The following is a 27,255-nucleotide window of genomic DNA, read 5'->3' as shown; positions in this document are numbered from 1 at the left end:
CCATAGTGATAACCATGTCGTGGGTCTCACCTAATGCAATGAGGCTGTCCCCTGCATAGTGAGTGCCGGCCACTCCTAACCAGCTCTAAATCTGGTCTGTGGTAACCAAGAGCAATCAGTTTCTGAGATCCCAAAGGAAGGATTGCCTTCCTGAGAGCACTTGGTGTTTGGGTGGCTGGTAGAAGAAATGATGGCTAGCCAACTTGTTTCCCTCCCTGGCCATTAAAGATGCTTTCACTCTGAGGAACAGTTGGTTCACCATGGGCAATATTCTCGAGGACCTGCTTGGCACAGAAAGAGACCATTCCTGAACTACTGCATCCAAGCCCTGTTCCAAACATTTGAGCTTAGCTTGCAGCACAAGCCTGTTACCTTGGAATCACTGTCTTCTCTATCCACTGATAGGATGGCAAGGGAAAACAGTGAACTCCAGAAGCTTTCCCTCATTTCTAAGGTAATAACACAGGCATCTTGCCTTTGGGTTCCCACGGTAGAGGACGGAGGCTTCCCTTTGCCGTACCCATATGTGTTTCATATCTATCCATATCTTATTCCTGAGACCATCAGCTTGCCAGGGAGTTGTCCTAGTCATTGCATCCTAAGATTTATCTCATTTTCTGGACCACATGCTTCCCTGGGGAATTCCATCAGACATCTAAAGCAGTTAATATCTATGCTTCTCAAGCTGTACCACAGAATAGAAATGGAAGGAAATCTTCCAGACTCATTCTACGAAGCCAGCTTTACTTTGATTCCCAAACCAGAGATCCAGCAAAAAAAAAAAAAAAAAAAAAAAAAAAAAGACAACTATAGGACAATATGCCTGATGAATGAGAATACAAAAATTCTCAACAAAATACTGGCAAAACAAACGCACAACATATGAAAAGAATTTTTCACCATGATCAAGTAGGATTCCTATCTGGGCTATAGGGCTGGTTCAATATTTGGAAATCAATCAATAGGATACATCACATTAAGAAAATCACAGGAAAGAACCTCATGATCCTGTCAATACAGGCGGAGAAAGCATTTGAAAAAAACACAGCATGCTTTCTTACTAAAAACCCTCAAGAAAGTCGGAATAGAAGGAGCATATGTAAACATCATAAAAGCCATGTATGATACAAGGCTACAGCTAATATAATTCTCCTGGGGATAAACTGAAAACTTTCCCCCTGAGATCAGGAACATGACAGGGATGTCCACTCTCACCACTGTTGTTGAACATTGTTTTGCAATTTTTAGCACCAGCAATCAGACAACAAAATGAAATAAATGGCATCACAATGGCAAAGATGAAGTCAAACGTTCACTCTTCCCAGACCACATCATACTCTACCTGGAAAACCGGACAGAATCCACCAAAAGTCTCCTCGAACTGATACATCAATACAGCAAACTCACAGGGTACAAAAGCAATGTACAGAAACCCATTGCATTTTAATATACCAATAACAATGAAACAGAAAGAGAAGTAAAGAAACTGATCACGTTCATAGTTGCACCAGGACATATTTGCAAATGACGTATCAGACACATGGCTAGTATCCAAACACCTATAAAGTACTCACCAAACTCCACACCTGAAAACAAATAATCGGGTGATGAAATGGGCACAAGAAATGAATAGGTACTTTTCTAAAGAAGACATCCAGATGGCCAACAGACACATGACAAGATACTCAACGTCACTCCTCATCAGAGAAATACAAACCAAAACCACACTGAGATTCCACTTCACATCGGTCAGAGTGGCAGAAATGAACAAATCAGGACACTATAGATGCTGAAGTGGATGGGGAGAAACAGGAACCCTCTGGCATTGTTGGTGGGAAGAAAAACTGGTGCAGCCACTCTGGGAACAGTGTGGAGGTTCCTCACCACATTAAAAAAAGATCTACCCTATGACGCAGCAATAGCACTGCTAGAATTCAGGGGATTCAGGAGTGCTGATGCACAGGCGACTCGTACCCCAACGTTTATAGCAGCATTTTCAACAATAGCCACATGATGGAAAGAGCCTAAATGCCGTCAATGGACAAATGGATAAAGGAGATGAGGTTTCTATATACAATGGAATACTACTTGGCAATGAGAAAAGATGAAATCTGGCCATTGGTAGCAACGTGGAGGGAACTGCAGGGTGTTCTGCCAAGTGAAATAAGTCAGGCAGAGAAAGACAGATACCATATGTTTTCATTCATATGTGGATCCTGAGAAACTTCACAGGAGACCAGAGGGGAGGGGAAAGGGGGAAACAAGTTGAAGAGAGGAAGCAGGCATACCATAAGGGACTCTTAAATACTGAGAACAAACTGAGGGTTGATGGGGGGTGGGGGAGAGGGGAAAGTGGGTGATGGCCATTGAGCAGGGCACCTGTGGGGATGAGCACTGGGTGTTGAATGGAAACCAATTTGACAATAAATTATATTGAATACAAGAAAAAAGAAAAGATGCTCAAAGTCACTCCTCATCAGGGGACTACAAATCAAAACCACACTGAGATGCCACCTGACACAGATCAGAGTGTGCCTGTGGGTGGGCAGTCAGCACTGCTGCTTTGCTGGGACACAGTGTGTCCTCCAAAAGCGACAAGGGGTGGGGGGTCTCGCGCTTTGGGAAACATGGACAATCAGGAGCAGCGCGGCTCCAACGTAGCCCAGGGTGTCCCGAAGCTGGCCCAAACGTGGCCCATCAGCGGCATCGGGGCTCTTACAGGCTCCTGAGCCCCTGTCGGTGGCTGAGGAGCGGGGTGGGGGAGGGGCTTGGAAAGAGCACAGACTTGGGTTATGATTGCATGGAGGCCCGCCCATGCATATTTTTGGGGGTGGTTTTGGCTTCTTGGCTACTTTTCTAGAGCAGTTTTAGCAAATGTGACGGGAAGCTCCAGAGATTTCACACACATTCCTGCCCTTACAACGGCACAGCCTCTCCCCTGAGCAGGTATCCGAAACCCCCACCAGGGCGAGGCCTTTGTCACAACCCCAAACCTGTGCTGATTTGTGTCCATAGCCCAAGGTCTGCAGCTGAGATCGGGTTCGCCTCTGACGTTGTATCCCAGTGCGTCTGGGCGGGTGCGTGATGAGGAGTCTCTGCCGGTGCAGCGTCCCACCGGGTAGTGTTTCCGCCCTGATGCAGTAGGTTCTGTTGTAGCTGGTGCCACAGCCCATTTGCCAGGCGGAGAGGTGGGCGGGAGGCCGGCGGGTTCTTGAAGGTGGTAGGAGCCCGCATGCGCTGTGGAGGGCGAGGGAGGTGCCCTTCTGAGCATCCGGCTTCTCCCTTGCTAGAAGTCTTCCAGCTACGAGGATGTCGCCCTGGGGCCCCTGTTTCTCCGAAGACCGTCCCTTTCGAGGCAGGTGAGTTCTGGTGGACCCAGCGCCGCTCGGACTCCCACAGAGGCCACAGTGCCAGCCGTGAGAGGCCGGGTGGCTCGGGGCGCCCTGGTTCTGCTCACTTGGGGGACAGCATTTGGCCACCCTCGGGAGCAAGGCCGGCCTGTCCGTGTGGACGCCCGCAGGCTCCCGTGACTCGTGGTGGCCGCTCTGTGGAGGTGAGGTGTGTGTGGGGGCGCCTCCCGTGGCAGTGCTGGCTTAACCGCTCGGCAGGCAGTAAGGGCCCTTCTCACTGCAGGTAGGGGCTTCTGGGAGGTTCTCTGGGTGCCCGCCTCAGCCGCGGCTGTCGTGTGAGGAGTGTGCCGCCCGCCCTCACAGAGGCTGTCGGAGACCTTCCCGCCTTGTCCGTCCCCTGACCCCGCCTCATAACTGGGATGCCTTGCTTCCTGGATCGTACCCCCATCCCAGACCTTCCCAGCCATGTGCTGACAGGGCCGTGCCTCTGATACAGAGCTGGGCGGCAGCTGGGGGAGGCCCTCCACTGCAGAGATGGTGTGTCCATTCAGTTGAATTCTCGCGTTCAAGTGCCAGTTCGGTCACTGGTTGTTTTGTGACCGGGGTGTATTAATCACCGTCTTTTTCTCCTGCCTTGCCCTCCTGGTAAGTGAGGACAGCGAAAGAATCATGGCCCTTGGGGTGCCCACACACTGCCCATCGGTGCACGGTCCTCAGAGATCAGGAGCTCACATCGGCGACGGGGCACAGGGCACGCCCTGCATTCTGCTGGCTCGCGCTGCCTTTTCCTCTGTGGCAAGCCTTTCTCAAGGAACAGAGGGTCGTGTGATGAACACCCAGGCAGGACGGCCTGCTCCCACAGCTCACTGATGGCTACTTGGAGGGCTCTTTGGAGGTTTTGGGGGATGAAGTCTAGGTGTATGTGCAGTGGGTGTCAGGTCCATGCGGACAGGGCCAGCACGGGCATTGCACTTCCCAGCCTTGCGGGAGTCTCCCGTTCTGGTTGAGACTGAAATGGCCCATAGGACCAAGTCTGGCAGGACCCAGTGCTGGGCGGGGGCCTGTGTGTGGACTGCGCTGCGACACGGGAGGGTGTGCTCCCGGAACCCTCCGTCTCTGCTCACCTCATGGCCTGGTCGCTAGTGTGGCTGCCTGTCCTGTTCCCTTTTGGCGTTTGTTTTCTCCATATCCTTGCTTCCACCTGGGTATGAAATCTACTTGCGTGAAGCAAGTCTAACCCTGTTTGGTTTTCTGTGGATAATTTGTAGCCTGTTAAGGTAGCTTTTGGTGTCTGATGATTGTCATGGAAATCAGGAGAGGAGGCAGGTGTCTGTAATTGTTGGTTATGCTTGTGTCTTCCCTGAGCTCAGCTCCACTTGGTGCTGACCGCCATGGGTGTCCCGAGCCCCATGCAGCTTCGGAGGTCCTGGTACAAACCCAGTTGGCTGTGCCTGTCTCGCCCGTCTTACACGTGTGTCTCATGAGATCCGGCCCTGCCTCACCACCAGGACCTGCCAAGGGTCATAACGCTGGCGGGTCCGTGGCCCCACGGTCCTTTCCAGGGCCCACAGCCACATAGCCGCAGACCCACAACCTGTGACAGAAGGAAAAATGGAGTCAGAAGGGGTTCATTTGTCGTGACAGCAGCCAAGGGACACTGTGTCTCCACCGTGTCGAGCAGACTGTCTGTAAGCTGCCGATGAGTCCGTCAGTTTGTAACCTCAACCGAAATGTCCCCGAGAAGCAGAAGTCAGACCCGAGTGTGGGGTCAGGGGGTTGGGTGCCTTGTCATTTTACACACGTCCCTGTAGATTCCAGCCTTGCATCGCTACCAGAAGTGACAGTGGATTAGGCCACAAGCTCGCTCCATTTCCCCCAAACAAAGAGCTTTGCACAATCGTGCATGGGAGGGCTCCGTGCTCACCAGGGTTTGCCCTGAATGGCGTCAGGAAACAAGCACCTTCCTTCTCAGCTGGCCGTGGTGTATGGTGACATGGTCTGGGTCTCCGCTTCTACCTTCTGTGGCCGGGCTCCTGGTGGTTGGAGGTCCTGGGGAGGGTACACCCCTCGGTGCAGATGGGCTGGGGGTCTCAGTAGGCCCACTGCCCGGACGCGAATCCACCCTTTCGCCTGGTGTTATGTCGATCCTAGGAAGTCGTTTTGGACGCTGCACAAAGCACAGCTCATAGCTTTTCAAATGAGTTGCTGGCTGTCATTTCAGGGCTGTGCTCCTCTGTCTGGGTGCACGGTGAACTCATGTCACTCTCCTCTCCACCCCACAGTTGCTGCCTTTGGAGGAAGAGTCACAAGATAGTGTGGCAAGGACACTATGTGTACCATCAGCTCCTTCTTCCCAGAGGTCCCTGAGCTTGGACAGGCTGCAGCAAGGGGCACTGCCCAAGGCCAGCCACGAGGACATCAGGGACGCCACAAAGTAAGGGGCACAGGCATCGTAGGAGATATGCCTGTGGGCTGGTTTTCAGCTCTGAGAACCCTTTGATCTCTCCATGGGGGAGAAAGGGTCGGAACAGCGATTCCAAAGAAAGGCCAATGAACTGAGTTTACGTGCACGGTGTTCTTGGGATACCTGCCTGGGTGCCCTGGGTGTGGCCAGCAGAGCAAAAGGCAGGTGGGAAAGACCAGAGTCTTGTGATGCTGGTGGCTGTAGGGCAACCTCGTTTGCTCAGATCCTACACACCAGCAGTCCTGAGACCTGCCTTTTCCTCCCGGTGGATCCTGGGTGACATGCTCCCTAGGGCTCCTCTCCTGGGCTGCACTGTGCCCTGTGGGGTTGTCAGGAGCCATGTTCTCTTCCCCCCACCCCCACCAGGCAGCTCCAGCAGCCTCTCTGTTACTCGCACCATGTCCTGGGGTGGCTCAGGTGTGCATGTCCTCCGTGCTCCCGGGTCACGGCCAGGGAGGGGTGCTGAGCGTTCTCCACCCAAGGTGCTTGGACTCCAGATATACTTGGGAGGGAGACAGTGTCAGCTCCCAGGGCGCAGCCCTCCCTAGAAGCTGGGGGATTGTGCTTCTAATCACGTGGGGCGGTGTGTCGTGCGACGAGCACGCGTGGAAGATGCTCTCCTGTGCGTCCCCCAGATCCACAGCCTCTCAGGATGGCCCCTTGAGCAACCTCAGCAACACTAGCAATAACGAGGACTCACTGAACAACGCCCCCAAGAAGAAGGGCATCACAAAATCCATCCGCTGGTTGCTCACCAGAAAACAAAAGGTCCACCCCAGCCACGCTAGCGACGAGCCTGCATGACCAGGTTGGTGTCCCCTGCCTGTTTGCGTGTGGGTGGTCTTACTGGCCTCATTCCTCTAGATTCGTGGTGTCTCTGCCTGCAGACCCCTCCCCGTGTCGGGAGACCTCACGTGGCCGTTGACACCCCCCACCTCCCCTTTCATCACTCTGCTTCCCCACAGCCACTGAATTGGAGCCACTGAATTGAAAACCCTTCCCAAGGTGCCCTGGGACTCAGCAAATTGGGTGGACAAGCTGAAAAACACCAAAACTTTAAAAAATAAGCATTGTGTTTCTTGTCACCTTGCTGAGCACTTTTCAGCTGTACGTGTTTTGAAAGCAGTAGCTGTTCGTTTGCTCAATATAGTCTATAGCTGCAAAGCAGTATTATGTCCTCCACGGACATAAAAAGGCCTCCAGGGCCTTTTGCTCCTGGAACCATGCTGGGAAAATTCGGTCCCTTGGATGTTGCCAGTGTGTTTTCTTCCACATCCTTATACTTTCTGTAATGAAAACATTAAGATTCGTGGTAGTGCCCTCTGGCTCTCACACCCACTGCTCCCAGAAATGTGTATGTCTTGTAAGTCCAGAGGTCACAAAAATTGGCCAAAACATTTCACTGTGTTTCCTCCGTTTATTTTGTCATCTTCAGGAGGTATGGGTTAAGTACTTGGTCATATGAGGACAGCGTTTATTGAGTTGTTTGCCCCAGCATTTGATTCAGTTTCACAGAGTGTGTGTAAGTGACTTTCTCCGGGCCTGAGATGTTCAAATTGCTCACTTGGGTTCTGTGTTATCATAGGTATAACGCAGTGTCTGAGAGTGGATCATACTGTGGTCTCTGTGGACACGCATGGCCAGTCCCAGAAACATACGGTTGACCCTTGAACAGCCAGGGTTTGAAGATCAGGTCCACTTATAGGCAAGTTATGTGTTTCCATCCAGTAGAGTGATGTAAATGTATTTTCTTTATGGTTTTCTTAATCACATTTACCTTGTTTTATGAAGGAATGTAGCATATACACGTCACTTATAAAATATGTGTTAACCGACTGTTTCTGGTAAGGCTTCTGGGTACAGTGGGCTATGAGGAGTGAAGTTCTCAGGGAGGTGGCGGTGAGGTAGAGCCCCATAAGGCTCCACGAAAGGTGCCTAGTGTTGACAATGTCCGCCTGGGAGAATGAGTCTCAGTCACGGCCGTGGTCACGTCGTATTTGATGGCACGATTCTTGTTACGAACGACCACCTCACTGCTTCGTTTACGTCCTAACTGTGAGATGCGTGTTGTCAGTCACAGGTTAGGAGACCTCATACGTGTGCCTACTCCCTGTAGAATTCCGCAGATTTCTCAATGTCTTTGAGTGGGCTCTAACTGTAAGGCTGGGAAGCACTCACCTGAGGTTTCCATTGGAGCAGGTGATTGGAAAATCTTGTGTGGTGTCGAGAATTGAGTCCTTGAGGGAAATCGGGACCCTGTTCAGTAGGCCTGGTCCCTGGCGGCCACAGTGCTCGTCCATCTTACCGCACGGAGGAGGCAGAGTTCTGTAACCGGGAGGGGCGCAGCCACAGCAAGGAATTGGGTGTCTGAAAGCTGAGGAAGGAAGTAACTAACCACAAAAGGCAGACGAGTCTTCCATGCCTCCAGGATGTGGGCTTGTAACTCTGGTTCCTCAGCGCAGAGTTCGGTGCTGGGGGCCGATTGAAAATCCAGAAGCGAGGGGCGTCTGGAGGGCTCGTCCGGTTAAGGCTCCGACTTCAGCTCAGCTCATGATGTCACGGTCCGTGGGTTCGAGCCCTTTGTCGTGTTCTGCGCTGACAGTGTGGAGCCTAGGTTGGATCCTGTCCCTCCCTCCCTTCGTCTGCCACTCCCCCACTTTCTTGCTGTGTCTCTGTCTCTGTCTCTGTCTCTGTCTGTGTCTCTCTCAAAAATCAATAAACTTGAGAAAAAGGGGCAGCGGGGATGGCCCAGTTGAAGGATAGCCTAGCTGTGATTGAGTTATTGTGAATCACAAGAAAAGCCAGAAGCCAACCTTTGTGATACATGTTGTGTATATACATAATTTAATTATAAGGTATGTAACAGAGAAATGTAATAAGGATCTGCAAGTGTTTGAAGCGTGTCCATGCGTTTGAACAACTGCTATTTTACCTAGTGAAAGACCTTGGAAATGAATTGGGTAAATGTGTTTCCTGTAGTGTGTACTTCCTTTTAAATCTCTTCACAGTTGACAGAAGCAGTCTTTCACCAGAAGTAACTAGTGAATCATCTGGTGATTTTTCCTTGTCTCCTAAAGCAAATGCAATCTTTGTTACTTTGCATGAACGTGAGGTATCCCGTCACAGTCTCTTAATATGCTGGGGAGTCTTTTCAGGTCTCTCTGATTTTCAACTGAGTCCACAAAGCGGGCTTTGCGATTAGAACTGAGACGTTTGTGTTGAAGTGACAAGGTGCCCAGGCACGGGGCCAACAGTGTTGTCTGACGGGAGGAAGGTTTTCCAGAACACCCGGAGTGTGCAGCTGAAGCATAGGCTTGGGGCACACAGCAGAGATCCTTGTCCTGCATTACAGGGTGTGGTTGTGATGGAGAGAGCTTTCGGCAGCCACCGTGGCCATGGGTGTTGACTGTCGGCAGAGGTGCTGGTTTGGAGGAAGGACCCAGTGATTCGCTGGGTCCTATCGATTGGCCTTAAAGCGGATGCCAAGAATCGCGTAGACAGTGGAGTTCACGGCACGTTGATGGCCTCAGATGGGACCTTCGATGTCACCGCCCTGGCGCTTCTGGTGCAGAACCCGACCCAGAACACACAGGTGACACCTGGCCGTCCGCACCCGCCCACTGCTCTCTTGCTGGAGACCCTGCAACCTGTATTGTAGCAAGGCAGCGCGTAGCTTCACCGCACAGCTAGTCCTCTCTCCCCAGGCCCGGTCTGTGCTGTGTGGCACGGAGTCCTCGGTGCTGCCTCCTCCTGCCTGAGCTCTGCCTGTCCCTTCCCCTCACAGGCTCGTGAGACTGGCGTGCATTTAGCTCTTATGTGGAGAGAGAAACACTCTTACTTTGTGTGCCACGTGGAAGTTTCATGGCTTCTGTTTCTGATTTCCCAGTGGAATTCTGTTTGACTCATGGGCTCAATGGAGAATCAGGAATCTTTTGATCCTTCTACAGAACACTGAACACCTTTGGGAATGCCCTCAGTGTCCCCAGTGCAAATCCCCCTCCACGGCACCCTTGTCTAATTTCCCGGAGAGCATGGACCCCTCTCCCCAAAGGCCCATTCCTGTGGGCTTCCTGGGGGGCTCAGATGATTCGGCGCTCGACCCTTGCTTTGGGCTCAGGTCATGATCTCATAGTTGGTGGCGTCGAGCCCCAAGTCGGGCTCCGTGCCGACAACGTGGAGTCTGTTTGGGATTCTCTCTCTCCATCTCTCGCTGCCCCTCCCCTGCTCGTGCTGTCTCTCTGCCTCTCAAAGATAAGTAAATCAAGCCCATTAGTGGACTCCACGTTAACATCTCTGATTGAAAATACACTATTAGGATTCAATGGATATTGTTTTGAGTTTGAAGTCTTGGTTTCAACGCAAGTGCAATATGTCGTCATCCTTTAGATTGACATAACTTTTGGGGTGTTGGCTCGTGATTTCAGGCTCGTGCTATCTTGGAATGGGAGTTGAACCACCTTTTGGTCATGGGGACTGACCAAAGGGTCGGTGAAATAAGTTTTCGGCCTAATGATATCTAAATTTGCGTTAACTGTTAAGTATTATATTTGGGGGTGCCTGGCTGGCTGAGTCGGAGGACAGCGTGACTCATAATCTCTAGGTTGTCACTTTGAGCCCTGTGTTGGGGGTAGAGATTTCCTGAAAGTAAAATCTTAAAAAAAAAAAAAAAGGAACGTAGATTATTATGTTTGTAGGAATCATGTACCAGACTACTCTTCCAAATGTGGAGATAATTTTACCTTACAAGTTAAGCTTCACTCTTAATTTATTAACAAATGAGCTTTGGGGCGCCTGTGTGGCTCAGTTGGTTGAGTGTCTGACTTTGGCTCAGGTCAGGATCACACTGCTTGTGAGTCTGAGGCCAGCATTGGGCTGGCTGCTGTCTGCGTGGAGCCTGCTTTGGGTCCTCTGTCACCCTTTCCATCGGCCCCTCTCTCGCTCACACACAATCGTTCTCTCTTTCTCTCTCCCTCTCTCTCTGAAAATCTAACAAACAGGGGCGCCTGGTAGCTCAATCATTTAAGCATCTGAGTCTTGCTTTCAGCTCAGGTCGGGATCTCACACTTCGTGAGTTTGAGCCTCCCATTGGGCTCAGCGGTGACAATGGCGATTCTGCTTCGGATTCTCTCTCTCCCTAGCTCTCTGCCCTTCCGCAACTCATACTGTTTCTGTCTCTTTCAAAAATAAATAAATGTACCTACAAAAACTTAAAAAACTACCAAACCAATGAGCTATTGAGAAACCAATATTTTAACAGAGGTGAGGAGTTTGGTTTCTTTCCTTTTGATATTTGACTTTTGATAGTCTTGAGAAATATTTTTCACATCATAACACGTTGATGGCAGCCTGGCAATAGAGCCTGTAAGTTGTGTTTGGGGGCGGCCGGAGGTCTCTCTGCAGTCCAGGGCCCTGTGCTCTGGGAGAAGGTTACAGTCGTTTATTTAAAAAGACACGAAGTGTTGATTTCTCCTTATACAACAGCAGGACTGATTTACTCCCACACCACTACTTAAGACTGTCTTCATTGCCATAAGAACACTCAAGTGTGACGAGAATAGGACATGTGAAAGGGTGTGGTGGGACCATCCTAGCGTGTAGCACTGTCCGCAGCTTAAAGACTGTTTTGAAAACCAAAAGGTAGTATCTTCTATAGCAGGAAGGTGATTTCACAAAGACAGTGCGGCAGGTCCAGTCAGCCCAGGAGTGTCCTGACTTGTGCCCAGTCAGTGTCCTGGCACAAATACGGCCCTGCCTCCCTTTACCGCCTGGGGCAGCCATCTGGGCAGGGGGCCCCCAATGGCTGTCAGGAATGGGGGTAAACAGCTGTAAACAAACTTGCAGAGTGCGGTCATTTTAAAGGGCTGGTAACCTTACTATATAGTTTTGGTTTTTATTTCACAATGTGTCCTGTAATTTCCCAGGATGATGATAGAAGCTTCAGGAGGGCACCTTCTTAGAGATAGCAATGTAGATCAAGACACTCTTGACTTACCTGCTGAGTCAGCAGAGACTCTCCCTGCAGACTTCTGGGTCACTTCCTCTCTGTCCTCTATGCAGCCAAAGAAGATGCTGCCGGTCTGTATGTGACGTGCTGCTCTGCCCCAGCCTCTTGGCGGAGGTATGGGAGGCTCTTGGGTTGGAATGTGAACACTGATGGAGAATGGCCGACTTAATATGTAACAAGGCGTTCAGATGCTGTGGCATGCTCAGGCTCGGATGATCTAAGATTACTCCTGACTTCTGCTTATCAAAGTTTCACAGTGATTGAGATTTTTTTAACATTTCTATCTGATGGAATATTAGCGTATTCTCTCCACTACTACAACTAGGCATCGTGGGTGTCCTCAGAGCTTTGGACCAGCCTCAGAGCGTCACTTGCAGAGCTACGTATGTGATGGGCAGCCCTGGCCCCTCTTTCACAAGATGGCAGATGGACACGGCGAAAGTGTTTTCATGGCCTCTACTGCCCCTTTGCTATTTGAGAGTGAACTCCCGGGGACTCCCCCGGCTGCTTGCGGGTGGAGAGAACCCCACTCAGAAGTGCCCCGGGAGCCCTCAGTGGTTGCTGCTGTGGTTTAGAATGTGTGGGGCTGTATTTGTGCCCTCATGTGCTATTTTAAGACTAACCGCATGCTGCGTTTGCACGCTGCCCCTTGTGTTGCTTGGAGCAGGCATAGTATCTGCACCACAGAGGCTGGATTCAGCCAGTCGTGTCTTAATCCTGCCGACGCCTCCTGTTGGTGAGTAGAGGGCACCGTCCGTGCAGGCCACAGTCGGACACCCTGTGTCCTGTCTGCGCAATGTCCATGTGAGCCAGGAGAGCCGCAGCAGGCTCACTTAGGGACTTTCAGAAATACACAGACACGCAGACGCACATAGACTCACAAACACACACACATACACACACGCACACACACGCACACACACGCACACACACACACACACGCACACACACACGAGCTTCTCTACACCTGCTAAGAGGATGCTGGTGTTTGTGTGCTTACACTTAAAGAGGTTGGTGTGTTCTCAGTTTTTCCAGAGAAAACTGTATTTCCACTCTTTTCGTAAAAAAAGAAGTTTGGGTTCAGTGTCTGCTAATGTCTTTTTTGGTAGGGAGGCAGGATTGCTGTTGGAGCAGTAGGAAATTTTCCAGGTCTGAGCTGACCTTCCCGGTCGTTCGGGAGCAAGTGGCACTGGCCTTTGCCTGGTCTGGTGGAGCTCCCGGGTCAACAGGCCCTGGCTGGCTTGTTTTACGCACACCTTCTTGAATGGACCAGGCCCAAGAGGATTCTCGTCCTCACATGAGTGACACTGGTGGCCTCTCAGTTGAGAGATTAGCTTTTGAAAGCGGAAGCACATTGCCCTCTGAGGCGCTGAGTTTGAACATGGAGATTTCGGGTGTGGGCCCCGGAGCCCGGCCCTCTTCTCCCTGCTCTGAGGACCTCCAGGGGTGGGCTTTGTTCTGCTCTCATCCTGTTTTCCTGTCTCAGCCACAGTGTTTGATTGTTGGGAGCTCCTGGCTGGAGGCCAGGTGGAGCCTATGACACTTGAACTTAGGGTAGTGAGTTTGAGCCCCATTTTGGAGTGGAGATTACTTAAAATCCTGACAAAATAAAAGAATAGTTGATTGATTCCTTCATCTTGTTTTTTTTAATTTGGGAACTTTCAGTCTTAAGCCAGTAGGAACTCAATCGAATAATTCTCATTGATAATGCAAAATGCTTCATATTTTCTCTAGATTCTCAAATCTCTTCAGCCAGGAAGGTCTTTGGGGAGGGGGGACACACGCTAGGCCCCACCTGGGGCCCCGGAAGGTGCTTTTCGGGCTGTCTTAAGACTGATTCTTTCCTTTTATCTTGCAGTTTACCCACACTGCTTCTCCCGATGGTCTTGCAGCACGCTGAGCCCAGCAGTGACTACATTTGAAACTTCAACCAGATCTTTCATCTGTTAATCCTTGTTATATGGACCCTGAGATATTGTATTACAGTGTTTGATTACTGAAAAATTCGTGAATAGGATAGAGAAACTCATTTAGCATTTAATGTTTCGTACATTTCTGTAAATTTGTCACTCCCTATAGAGAGTTCCTGACTTTCATGTATATCCGGGCTATAAATATCCTTTGGAATCAATTGATGTTCTTATATCTCAGTTTAGTCTTTCAAATGAATGTACTGTCATGGCTGTATGTATGAATCCTACGACAAATACGGTCTTTTATAACCTGTGCATGTATTGTAATTATCATTGTTTAATTGTTTGTTAAGAAACCCTGACAGAGAAAAGGATTTTACCATGTTTGTAAAATCACCGTGACACAGCCTGCATTATCCTTTACGAATGTCCCTTAGCTCTACAACCATGGTTTTGATATAAGCAGACTTAATTTGCAGCAATTGTCGCTGTATTTTAACGACTCACCTTAACTACACTTTTTCTAGCAAGAAATGCTTTCTTGTGCAGTGTGAAGAGATTAAAAATATCTGGTGTTGACTATCAGCTAAAGAAACTTGGAGTGGAAAGCTGATTGAAACACTGTGAAAATCTCCCAGGGCCGGTATGCTCTTTCTGAGCCTGGTCCCTGGGGGCCTGGGCGGTTTGCCTGGAGTGACCCGCACAACCTGGGAGCCGAGGCCCCAGAAAGCCTGGGTGGGGCAACCTGGCCACCTCTTCCCCGGAACCCTGCCCACCCCCTTCTCTCCCCCAACCCGAACCTTAGACCCCTGGCAGCAGAACTCTCAGAGGACCAATCAGGGTGCACTGGTCTCCCACCTCGGGCCAGGGCGCTGGGTGCTCAGCACAGAGCAAGATGCAAGATCCTGGAAACAATGGAGTGCAACTCTAATAAAGGCCTTATTGTTCTTACGGAAATCAGCTGTTTAGATTTGTTTGTAAACAAGTTTAAGGAGTGGACCTCATTCTCCATTTGTAGATTTTATTTAATTTTTTTTATGTTTCTTTATTATTGAAAGACAGAGAGAGAGACAGAGCATGAGCATGGATGCCGCAGAGACAGGAGAAGACACACAATCCGAAGCAGGCTCCAGGCTCTGAGCTGTCTGTCAGCACGGGGCCGGGCGTGGGGCTCGAACTCACGAACTGTGAGATCATGACCTGAGCTGAAGTCGGACGCGTAAGTGACTGAGCCACCCAGGCGCCCCATCTCCATGTGTAGATTTTGAGGAGACAGCCATTTCAGGTTAGAGTAGCCAACGTAACTTATAATTTTGAGGTGGCATATAAAAAAGCCACCAAGGAATGTGCTCAGATCATGGAGCCTTATTTCTTATGCAGCTGGGACAGAGATAGAAACGACACGTCTCTTTACATGTCGTTTCTGCTTTTCATTGGACGTTTGACAGTTTCCCTGTGTTTTCTATTCATCTTTGGTGAACTTCCTGATTGTATGACAGAGTAGGTACCGTCTACTTTGAACTATTTTTATCACGGCATTATTTATTGCTGGCTTTCAAGGCAGTAGTGGAGCGTTTCTCACTGCCAATAAAGACTAGTGAGAATAAGCTGCCATTGACTTGAGAAGTGGCTGCCGTGGTTTTCTCTGGTGCTCGGGGCCATGAAGGCACTTCTGCCACGTGGAAGTAGTAGTGTGGAAGCTGGAAGTGGCAGTTCAGGACAGGGGTGTCCTCCACAGGAGGGCCAAGTGTCCAGACCCCAGGGTAGCGGCCCCGGAATCAGTGCAGCCGGGGGCCCAGGCAATAGGCCAACAGGGCAGGGCGACTCTTCCACGGTCAGGGCCAGCTGAGGCTGCTCTTCCTCCAGGACCCCAGGAGACTGGAGTGTGTGCGTGTGCGCATGTGTGTACAGGCGCGTGCTTTCCGCCCAGTCTCCACTCCTCTTCCACCCTCTGTGTGGGCTTTCCTGTCCTGCTGCTGTCCTCTCAAGGTCCCAAGAAGTGCCCAGGGCTGCATCCTTCCCCATCGTCTCAGCCCCTGGAACCCACTAGGCTGCTTCTCCCGAAGCTCAGACCCAGTGCTGAGTCTTATACCAGCCAGTGTGGCAGGCGGGAGGGTCTGCCCGCACTGGGGGCTGGCAGCCACCACCAGGCCAACTCAAGAGGCTCTGGCACAAGATCCCTGTCGCTCAGGCGACCCTGGGACGGTTCCTTCCCTCCCCGCCACGGAGAGGCTGCACACGGGGTTTCGGAGACACGCACCGGGGCACATCCAGCAGTTAGAGGGTACGTTGGCCTCTCCTGTGCAACCGGTGGCCACCGTCCCACTGGCTTGGAGTGTCTTTGGTGTGTCCGGCCAACCATCCTCAGAGGAGGCGAACAGAACCTTTCTCCACTGATGCTGAGGGGCGGCCCACAGCCTAGCCTCCAGGCCTCAGAGCCATGGCTCTGGTTTCCAGGCCAGGATGCTCTTGGAAAATTAAGTAAAAGCTATTTTTAAACTTATAATGAGAACAAAATAATGGAAGTTGCTTTAAAAATCATTAACTAGGGGTGCCGGTGTGGCTCAGTTGGTTGAGCATCTGCCTCTTGATCTCGGCTCAGGTCATAGTCTCATGGTTTGTGGGGTTTGAGCATGGCATCGGTCTCTGCGCTGACAGCACGGACCCTGCTTGGCATTCTCTCTCTCCCCTCCCCCGCTCACGCAAGTGCTTGCTCTCAAAATGAACGTAAAAAAATAAAAAAATTTAACTTGTAATTAAAGCAGTGACTAAAGGATTGTCACATTGCACAAATAGAGGGTTGAGGATGTCTTCATCTCCAACACCTTATTTTCTTTTTTATGTTACCTTTAAATTTTGTAAAAGTTGTGTTCATTTTGAGAGGGACAGAGAGAGAGAGAGGAGGGGCAGAGACAGAGGGAGAGAGAATCCCAAGCGGGTTCCTCACTGTCAGCACAAACCCGACATGGGACACAACTCTCACCAACAAAAAAGATCATGATGTGAGCTGAAATCAAGAGTCAGAAGCTAAACAGACTGAGCCACCCAGGTGCCCCTAATTTCGATTTATTTTTTAAGATTTGAAGCAACGTCTGCACAGACCCATGACCCTCCTACAAGAGTTGTATACTCCCCTGAGTGGCAGCTGAGTGACCCTGGTTTTCTTACTTTTTCAAATGTTTTAATGTTTGTTTATTTTTGAGAGGGAGAGAGAGACACACCCACAGAATGCGACTGGGGGAGGGGCAGAGATAGAGGGAGATATAGAATCCAAAACAGGCTCCATGCTCTTGGCTTTCAGTACAGAGCCTGACGCAGGGCTTGAACTCACCAATGGTGAGATCATGACCTGAACGGAAGTTGGACACTCAACTAGCTGAGCCACCCAGGGGCCCCTGTTTTTAACGTTTTGCCCAAAGTGCCACCACACTCATTATTTCCAGAGAAACTGTGGCTGCCCCCACCTTGGTTTTTACTCCCCTCCCTACCCCATGTGATAGTATTCTAACCGTTTCCTCCCCTTGCTTCCCTAGAAACTCATTTGTGGCCAGTGTGAGCCCTGGCACATCCACTTCAGATTTACCCGGTGGCATCTAGGTAAAGAAGCGATATGTATTGCTCAGCCACGTGGATTGCAAGGAGGACAACACAAAGGGCTCACGGTGCCACCGTATGTCCCAGTATTTACACGTGACCTCACCCACCCTCTGGGAATGCGACGCCCTGGATTAGGTCAGGGTATGCATCAATGATTAAGTGACCCTGTGGGTTGATACTGGTGGAAGATGGGTGATGCATTCATGAGGGTTTACTGTACATCTTCCTTTGGCATTTGTGCAGAAGTTTCTAGAATAGAAAACGTTAGTGGTTGTTTAGGGATCCCCTCCGTGCGATAGATGGTCTCAGCCTGGAATGACTGCTCCCTGGCCCTCACTTTGGAACGTAAAGTAGCCCGGGTTCAAACTTTGAGCTGCACCGGCAGCGGAGACACGTCTCCCATCACAAACCGGCGTGCAAGTGCCGATTCCATCTTGACGCTGCTTTCACATTTTGATTCCTGTGACATCAGGATGCGTCCTACAAGTGGTGACATGGTAGACTTGCTGAGAGGTGGCCTATGATGACATCAACGTCGCGATGGGAGGTAGGGGCTTCGCTACTACTCCCTTTGAGAGGTGGAGTCTAAGGCCTCCCCTTGAGCCTGGGTCAGCGTCAGTGATGTGCTTGTCGACATGGATGTGTAGATGGGATGCCGGGGACCCTGGGGTTCTTGTGTGTGACAGAGTGGTTCGTGGATGTAAGTGGCATATGCTTGAGACTGGCTTGTTTCTAGGCAAAGAGGGCACTTTATTTCTCTGCTCTGTAATGTCTAACCGTGGGGTGCCTGTCGAGGCTGCTGTATCATTTCTGGGAGTTGGTAGGGAGTCGGTGGCTTGACGGATTGGTGTCTTGATCTCTGGGCAGTAACCATTACTATTCATTAGAATTGCAGCCGGCCTCTCCCTTTGCTCCCAGAAGCTCCCTGCTTTTCATGCAGACAGCATTCCCTGTGCTAGGTTGTCTCCCAGCTGCAACACGGTCCCTTCAGAGAGGTTTCCTTGGGTTATGTAATTATTTATTTATTTATTTATTCATTTATTTATTAATGTTTGTTCCTTTTTTAGAGAGGAAGATGGGGTGTGAGCAGTGGAGGAGCAGAGAGAGAGGGAGACACAGAATCAGAAGCAGGCTCCAGGCTCCTAGCTTACACCACAGAGCTGGACGAAGGGCTCGAGATCGTGACCTGAGTCGAAGTCAGACGCTTAACCTACTGTGCCACCCTGGTGGCCCTTATGTGTGTGTGTGGGTGCGTGTGTGTGTGCATGTGTGTGTGTGTGTGTGTGTTTGCGTGTGTGAGTATGTGTTTAACTCACAGTAATAGAATTTTATCACTTGTAGCAAAGTCCTCATTTACAAGGAACAAAGACTGGAGGCCATGAGGAGATGTATGCTGGCAGGTTGCAGCAATGATTTCTGTTTGCAGGAAGAGAAAACGTTATGCAGCTACAAATCTTTGGAAACGTGTTATTTTCTGTATTTTCTCAATGTGTCTGAAAACCAGTTGAGCCATTTCGTTAGTCAAATGCACTTCCTCCTTCCCTCCTTCGGATGTCTTCACAAAGCCGTGTGAAGTGTGGGAGGATGTCCTGGAGTCCTGAAAAGTTCTGCACGCCTGACAACTTGCCCTGGCGGCAGACGTCCTCCTGACGTTTTTACTCTTCATCGTGTTACACACGGATCCCTCCAGATGCCTGGGATTTCCTCAGTGGATCGCTGGGTTTCAGAGAGAGACCTGTGAACAGCCTCACCTTCCGCCTGGAAGAAAGGTCTGTGCCTTATCAAAATGAATGAAATCTTGCCATGTGCAGCTACATGGATGGAACTGGAGGATATTATGCTAAGTGAAATTCGTCAGAGAAAGAAAAAAATCATATGACTTCACTCATATGAGGACTTCAAGAGACAAAAGGGATGAACATAAGGGAAGGGAAACAAAAATAATATAAAAACAGGGAGGGGGACAAAACAGAAGAGACTCATAAATATGGAGAACAAACAGGGATACTGGAGGGGTTGTGAGGGGGGGGATGGTCTAAATGGGTAAAGGGCACTAAGGAATGTACTCCTGAAATCATTGTTGCAGTATATGCTAACCAATTTGGACGTAAATTTTCAAAAATAAAAAAAATAAAATTATAACAAAAAAGAAAACAGAAAGGTATGTCCCTTGTCACCATTGTGTTCCCTCCACCCAGAACACAGGAGTGAGTCCCTGAGCAAGGAAAGGGAGGGGATGCTCCCTTTGGGTGTGCGAAGATCCGATCAGGACAGAAATTTTCTGGGAGGACATTTTGTTGTTTGGAAGGTATAATCAAGAGGGCGCCTGGCTGGCTCTGCTGGAACAGCCTTGACTCTTGACTTCGGGGTCATACGGTCGTGAGTTTGAGCCCCACGTTAGGTGTAGAGATTACGTATGAATTTAGTAAATAAATAAATAAAACAAATGATTAATTAATTAAATCACATTTAAAAAATCCAGCCCGGTTTCCAGTGTTGCCTGTAGTTTCCAAAGAGAACTCTGGAGCTGGGGAGCAGGAAGCATGTGGACGGTGGGCAGGGCTGCCAGGCCGGGTGTGAGGAAGGAGGCACAGGTGCTCCCCCTGTCCATTCGTGTGACCGTTTCCTCCGGCCCGAACTGCAGGTGGCTGAATTCCTGCAGTTGGGTGGCCTCTGTCCAGCTCAGGGCCGTGGGACCCACTTGACTGGAGAGGCAGAGACTGTGGGCAAATCACACAACTTTCGGTTAGCCGTTCTTTCATTCGCGAACGGGCTCCCTGGGACGACACTGTCTGGGTTCCCCTCCCAGGGCTGAGAGTTGAGTCTGTTGGCTGTCTAAAAGGCGGCAAGAGCAGATTACATCTGGGAAATTCTTGCTGGTCTTGGGGCACCTGGACAGAGTGGAGCATTGAAGTGGTGGCTTTGAAGGGACAGTGTGGATCCTGTCTTACCTGCTGGCAAACTGTTGCCCGTTCAGGGGACAGTGACAGACGTCCCACCAGGACACTTGACAGCTGAGCCCTGATTTGCCCCTCGCTGCCATCCCGGATTTGGACTTGGAAACCCAGTGGAGCTGGAGGGGGTGGGTCCAGACGGGCTATTGTTCTGACTGAATTCAAACTACCAGAGCACAGGTGTGGCACCCCAGAAAGCACCTACTGGTGTCCCCGGATCAGACACGTGGGTGGAGCTTCAGCTTGATCGACTTCAAATAGACTTTCAGTTGCTTCCTGGCCCCGGTGGAATTTTACCAGCACTGGTGTGGAAGACGAGTCGGTTCTCATACATAGGCTTCTCTTGATACCCTTAAAAGTTCGATATTACATTTGCGCGTGGGAAAAGTCTTGTCCTGTTTAGGTGTGAGGCGGCTGTCCCTTGTCTCTGTGCCAGATGGACCCTTCCAGCTCTGATGTGCTGGTCGGAGAGCGGACAGACCATCCTCTGAGCTACCCAGTAGGAGAAAAGTCTGCATTGTACGAGCCCGATATTTCCCCAGAGGTGTTGAAGCAGCCCTCCAATAAATCACTTGAAACAATGGAGGTGCCAGAGCCCGAGTTATGGACGTCACTATTACCCTTCCAGGAAGTACTTGAAATCAAAATGGGTCCTGTTGTTTCTCTGAAGTGAGAAAGGCCATGTAATTTGGCATTCCCTCATGTTGTTGGGCTCCTTCCTGTTTGGGTAACACTGTTGTTAGGACATAGTGAAGGCGTGAATTCTTTCCTGCTAGCTTGCTTTCTTGCTTTCTTGCTTTCTTGCTTGCTTTCTTCCTTGCTGATTTCTTGCTTTCCTTTCTTTTTGAATATTTATTTTTGAAAGAGAGACAGAGAAAGAGAGAGAGAGAGCACCACACGGTGGAGGGGCAGAGAGAGAGGGAGACAGAGGCTCTGAAGTGGGTTCTGCACTGATAGCACAGAGCCCGATGGGGGCTTAGGACTCACGATTGGCGAGATAATGACCTGAGCCCAAGTTGGACGCTTAACAGAGCAAGCCTCACAGGTTCCCCCGGAGGGACGTATTCTTAATGGATGACTTAAATGCACGGGTGACTCTTTGTTCTCCAGAACACTTTCCCACTCGAATTGAAACTGGAATGTTTCTGATGGTCTCAGATGCCCTTTGAGAGCAGTATTAGAAATCCCACATGATGTTGCTTTTGTGTCTGATGTAGTCATTCCCACACAGGGTTGTGCGTGTGCATTTGCTGGCCCGGCTGCCCAGCCCCCCGAGCTTAGAGCTGACAAGCTGTGGCCAGAGAGCTTGTTGGGTGGCCTCTGAGAGCCCTTCTCCCAGGCGTCCCTGACCCTGGGCCCTGCTCTTTCAGATGTGGAAAGCTTTGGCAGGCCAAACCGTGTCCAAACCCCAGGATGATGGATATGCCGATGAGACCTCTGGGAGACCAACCCGATTTTGTGGTATGAGTCACCAGTGTCCTTCTGTCTCCCTTTTCCCAAAGGTGATTTTCCTTTTGTTTTCATTTGGGTTGTCTGTGTTTCTTACAGTCCCCTGTGTGGGCTTCACTCCTCATTGGCTACACTTTTCTGAATGATGTAAGTGGAAAAGAGCAGAGATGGGGGCCAAGACCGTGAAAGTTTCTGGGCACCAGAAGCACATCTCTTAATGTTGGTGTGAAATTGGTCTTTTGAAGGGCAGAGACAGACCAGGGGGGACAGAGCTTTCCTGTGAACCCACACGGGCACGACTTGGTCTGTCTTGGGAGCTCATGTTCCCACAACACGCGACTCCGTGCTTCTATACGTGTGTTTGCATAGGTACGTGGAGGCTTAGAATCTCCCATCACAAACAGTTCCTGTATTGACGATTCTAGCATCTTGTCTTCAATGGTGGAGATTGCATCGAGGGACGTGGTCACCTATGCTCTCTGCAACGGGGGCTCCTGCCACACACGATGTTTCTGAATATCTTCGAACTTAAACACCCCTCCACGACTCTAATTTTCCCGCTTTGTCACTGAGCATGGGGTATACTGGAGAGCTGGGTTCTACGTACTGTGTTCTCATGAAAAGCCCCAAATAGGAGAGCCGAGGGATTGTCCCCTGGGAGAGCGGGCCCTGCTCCTGACTCGGCATGGCCTTACGCTGCCACCTCTCCCGGTGGTGTCTCCTAGTCAGGAAGTGTAGGTAAAAGGAACCCTGAAAGTGTGCTCAGAATTTTATTTAGGCCGCACCAGCTCCCGTTTTTTGCCTCCCGTCCCTACTGTGAAGGACTATCCCTCTGACCTGTTGGGTCACCTGCGGTGCTTGTCTTCCTTGGCCCCAATATCTTTCAGGAAAATGAAGCTGTTCTTGGCTGAGGCAGTGCCAGGAAATCATCCCCAAAAGAGGGTGAAGTCTGTCGTGTGGGTATTTTAGACACAAGTGTAGGTTCCTCCCTGACTTGCTGAGCCCACACCTTCCACAGAAGCCACGTGAGGATGTCGAGGCCCTGGGAGCCGACTCCCGAGCTGGTGAAGTCACCGTTGCCCTCATCGTCGTTTCTGTTCCCGTGGCTTTGAAACATGCTGGATGTTGGGAGAACCCCTGGGACAGTTGTGGGCACCCTGTGGCCGTTCCAGGTGTTGGAGCCGATTCTACCCCCAGCACCATTCCCAAGGACACTGGGCAGTGGCCAGGGCTGGTTTGCAGGCTGGTTTGCAGGGCAGGCTGCACCCCAGGTGGTGCAGAAACAGGAGGAGGGGGAAAGAGAAGGCAGAAAAGGTGAGGTGTCTGCCTGAAGGCCAACAGAGGCACAGAGGGCAGAGAAAAGAGTTCACGTGGTTCTAAAGCGTGTCAGCTCAGTTAGATGAGCAGACACCATGTTTTGTTTTTTTGTTTGGCTTGGTTTGGTTTTCCAAAAGGCAAATTAGGCAGTCCATGTCAGGCCAGAGAAGACAGGGAAGATCCCTGAAACAAAAGGGGTTTCGGCAGCAGCTTGGGAAGTTTCCTTCAAATCTTCATCCGGAGGTAGAGTAGCCAGAGACCATTTGCTCTCATCATCCTAGTTCTTAATCCAGGGAATGAATGAGAGAGAAGCCCACACATATAGGTACAGTAAGCAGAGTGTATAGGGAGAAACAGTGAGAGAGAGAGTCAGAGTCCCTATATCGTGGATGGCCTGTGGAAAATACACCGCCCAATTTCAGTGCATGGATTTATTGACAATCATTGGAAGCTGGCCTTGCTGCCTTGGTTGGGAATACTGCCCTGTAGCCGACGGTCATTCCAAAGACACCACAATAGCAGTGTCAAAGCCCTATGTGCCTTAGAAGACACTGTCACTTCCTCCAAGTTAGTCTTAGGCCACGGCAGGCATGGCAAGAGTGCCATAGCTAAGATCTCATGTAATTCACCTAGTCAATGAGTGGATAGGTCCTCATTTAATTGTCTTGCTTTTTCACAGTGTCTTTTCTGTTTTTGTTTCTTTAATGCCAGTTAGTGAATATGAAGAGTTATATTACTTTCAGGTCAACTATTCCATAGATCACTCTGTGTTCATCATGACAAGGACACCGTTCAAACACCATCACCGATTTCACCACCCCCCAGTGCATCCCACCACCCCTATGGTACTATCAGATTGTTCTCTAATCTTAAGAGTCTGTTTCTTCATTGTCTGTTCTCTCTCTCTCTGTCTCACTCTGTCTCTCAGTGTTTCCGTTTGCTTGTCTGTTACTTCAATTAAACATATGAGTAAAATTACTGGATGGTACTTGCCTTTTTCTGGTTGACTTCTTTCCCATACCATCATATTCTCTACCTCCATCTGGGTCCTATAGTTGGATGTATATCTATATCAATATCTAAATCTATATCTATATCTATATAATCGATATATATTGATATATGAATAAATGTATATGTTTACATATATCTATATATCTATAGATTCATATAAACATATAGAGATGTAGATACATTCATGGATATATTCATGGATATATATGTATAGGTATGTAATTATGTATATAAATATGTAAAGACGTATATGGGTATATGTGGATATATAAATATATATATACACATATGTTTGGATATAAATGAATACACATATGGATATATATTTTGATATATATATATATATAAGTACATGTATATGGATATATACAGACATATATATGAATATATATATATCAATCATATATATCCATATATATATCCATATATCCATATCCATGTATATATATACATGTATATCAGTGATATATATATATATCCATATATATCAGTGATATATATATATCCATGTATATCAGTGATATATATACATATATATACATATATATGTATATATATCAGCAAAAACAAGGAATGAATACTTTCCATTTGCAGGGACATGTTTGAAGTAGTTAGTATTCTGCTAAGCGAAATAAGTCTGTGAGAAAAAGACAAATCCCATGCAATACTTCCACTCATATGTAGAATTGAAGAAACAAAGAAGCACAGGGAAAAGGTAAGGGATAAATTGAAACTCTATTAGGATTCACTGCCACGGACTTTTGAGAAATTCATTACGGAAACTGTCTCTCCCCACAACAGAAACAATTCATTCGTATTTTACAGACATTGGAAAATGTGGCCAACACTATCCCCAATCAGAAAGCAATCCTGGAATCATTAATGATTACCCAGCAATACTGCCCTTGGTTCCCCACACAAGGAACTTGTGGTCTTAACAATTGGGAACAAGTAGGGAAAACATTTAAAGCTGGGCATTCTGAGGGGGTAACATTCCCCCTGAGGTCATCCTCGCTTGGTCCATTGTTGACACTGACCCCTCCCCTTGCGTTCACAGGATGTCTATACAGATGTCAAATTACCCCGAATAGAGGAAAGACCTGAGCTTTTGGACAGTCAGCCTGTGCCTTTGGTGCCTTTGCAGACAAGAGACACTCTCCCTCCCTCAAAGGGTGGGAGGATGTGGAGCCTCTAAAAACCTCACCGAGCAGTTCTGACAAAGTCCTCGCCCCCATGCAGAAGAGAACGCACGAAGGAACCCCATAAGGCTGGTCAATTCCAGCTGTTTCCGTCGTCAAGCAACATGGGCAATAGGTCCGTGAAGGCCTGCTCTTTCCGATAGGAAAAGAATGGCAACAATCAGTTCAGCTGCATGTCCATCACAGCCCTTTTACCACGGGCACTTTTAAAAAATACTCGTGCTACTTACTCCACGTGGCCCGGACTGGGGCTCTCTCATGAGCCTCATTTTGACTCCAGCCCAGTGTGCCGTCTGTGCCCACAAGGTTCAGGCAGCTTGTGTGGTTCCTGCCCTACAGACCTTTGATGCTGCTATTGCCGTGTCTTTCGAATGACTGTCTGCCACAGAACAGTCTAGCCAACCAAGGCAGCAAGCCCAGCTTCCACTCATTGTCAGAAACAATGCAGTGACATGGTGTGGTGTATTTTACACAGGCGGTTTCTACTCCTACATGCCACGTCGGGGAGAGAGTCTGAACAGCACTGAAGAAGATCCAAGACAAGGCCCTGATCAGCAGGGTGCACGGCGGGCAGAGGGGCGTGGGTAGCAGGCAGGGGGTGCGCACTCCAGGGCCAAGTCCACCGCCTCACGACAGACGGGCAGGCCAGTGACAGGAAGTGTCCCGCGGGAGCACCAGCAGCTTCCCTGGGCAAATGCCGAGCTGGTGGTGTTTCCAGTCGTGGGGTTTAATTCATCTTTTAAAGATCTCTGGGTTTTTAATTCCTACGTGAGCTCTCTATTGTTAACGGTTGGCAATGATTTTCAAAATCTGAAACGTGCACGGGCACCTGGGTGGCTCATTTGGTGAAGCATCAGACTCCTGGTTTCACTCAAGTCATGATCTCGTGGCTTGTGAGTTTAAGCACCACGTCAGGCTCTGCACTGACAGTGTGGAGCCTCCTTGGAAATCTCTCTCTCTCCCTCTCTCTGCCGCTTCCCAGTTTATTATAAATAAATAAATAAATAAATAAATGCATGAATACACACATACACACATACATAAATGAATAAATAAACAAAGAAAGAAATAAATGAAGAAAATCACACAAAAATTTAAACGTGCATGAACTCCTGGTGACTCAGGTGTGCGAGCTATTGACTTGTGATATAGGGGTTGTATGTTTGAGCAGCACACGTGTGTACGGATGACTTCAAAAAGATAAAATCTTTATGAACATTTGTAACATGCACGCGAAATAAAACATTGCAAAAGAGCCAACAATCTGCAGCCTCTGCGGGAGGGTACTGCGTCTCTAACACACCCCGCATGCACACATCAGTGTATAACTGATGCCTGGCAGGGATTTTAACGAGGGACAGGAAAACCAGCAGGGCCTGCAGGGACAATCTGGCAGCATCCACCAAAATTTTACATTCCACCTTCCGTGACCCGGCAGTTCCTTTTCTAGGAATTTACGCTTCTTAATAATCACTAATGTCTATGACACAAGAGAACAAGGTTTTTAACTTCAAAAACTGCATAGCGCCTGGATCCCATGGTCCAGAGAAGAAGGAAGTAGCTTGGGAGACTTGGGCCCTTCACGGGACTGGGGTTGAGCTGGCATCCGAAGGACGACAATCCCCCTAAACCCATGGAAGAGACAGGAGTGCTCTCACATGTTCAGGTAAAAAGGCTGGGAGTGTAATGTGGGCCTGTCTCCCTGGGTCCTATTCTGGGGACGCAGGAGGCGTCCCACACGACGGGGCCCCAAGCAGTGAGGACGTGCTGCCATAGGCTGACCTTTCTGTGACTCGTGTCTCTCGGTCATGCCCTGGAAATTGAAGTCCACGACACTCTTGTCCACGTGCTTTGCCTTGAGGCTGTACTTGATGCCAAAGTCGCTCGAGTAATTTGAGGGGACTGGACAGGGGTCGGGGACAAAGACCGACGATGGACTGGTCTCTCGTCTATCACTCACGACAGCAACATTCCGGAATTAGGAGTCACCAGGA

The 27,255-nt window shown here is 49.4% G+C and overlaps 1 long non-coding RNA gene across 1 annotated transcript; it reads left to right on the top strand.

The window, feature by feature from the left end:
• Positions 1 to 6,251: 6,251 nt before the first annotated feature.
• LOC131492653 (uncharacterized) lies at positions 6,252 to 14,688 on the top strand. The gene is made up of 2 exons (XR_009252214.1): positions 6,252 to 6,622; positions 13,677 to 14,688. It is a non-coding gene; the product is annotated as an uncharacterized LOC131492653 (long non-coding RNA).
• Positions 14,689 to 27,255: the final 12,567 nt, after the last annotated feature.

The sequence above is a fragment of the Neofelis nebulosa genome, chromosome 13 (genome assembly GCF_028018385.1).
Source record: "Neofelis nebulosa isolate mNeoNeb1 chromosome 13, mNeoNeb1.pri, whole genome shotgun sequence".
Taxonomy (NCBI): domain Eukaryota; kingdom Metazoa; phylum Chordata; class Mammalia; order Carnivora; family Felidae; genus Neofelis; species Neofelis nebulosa.
The sequence above is the reverse complement of the archived record's forward strand: the minus strand, read 5'-3'. Positions and strand labels throughout refer to the sequence as shown.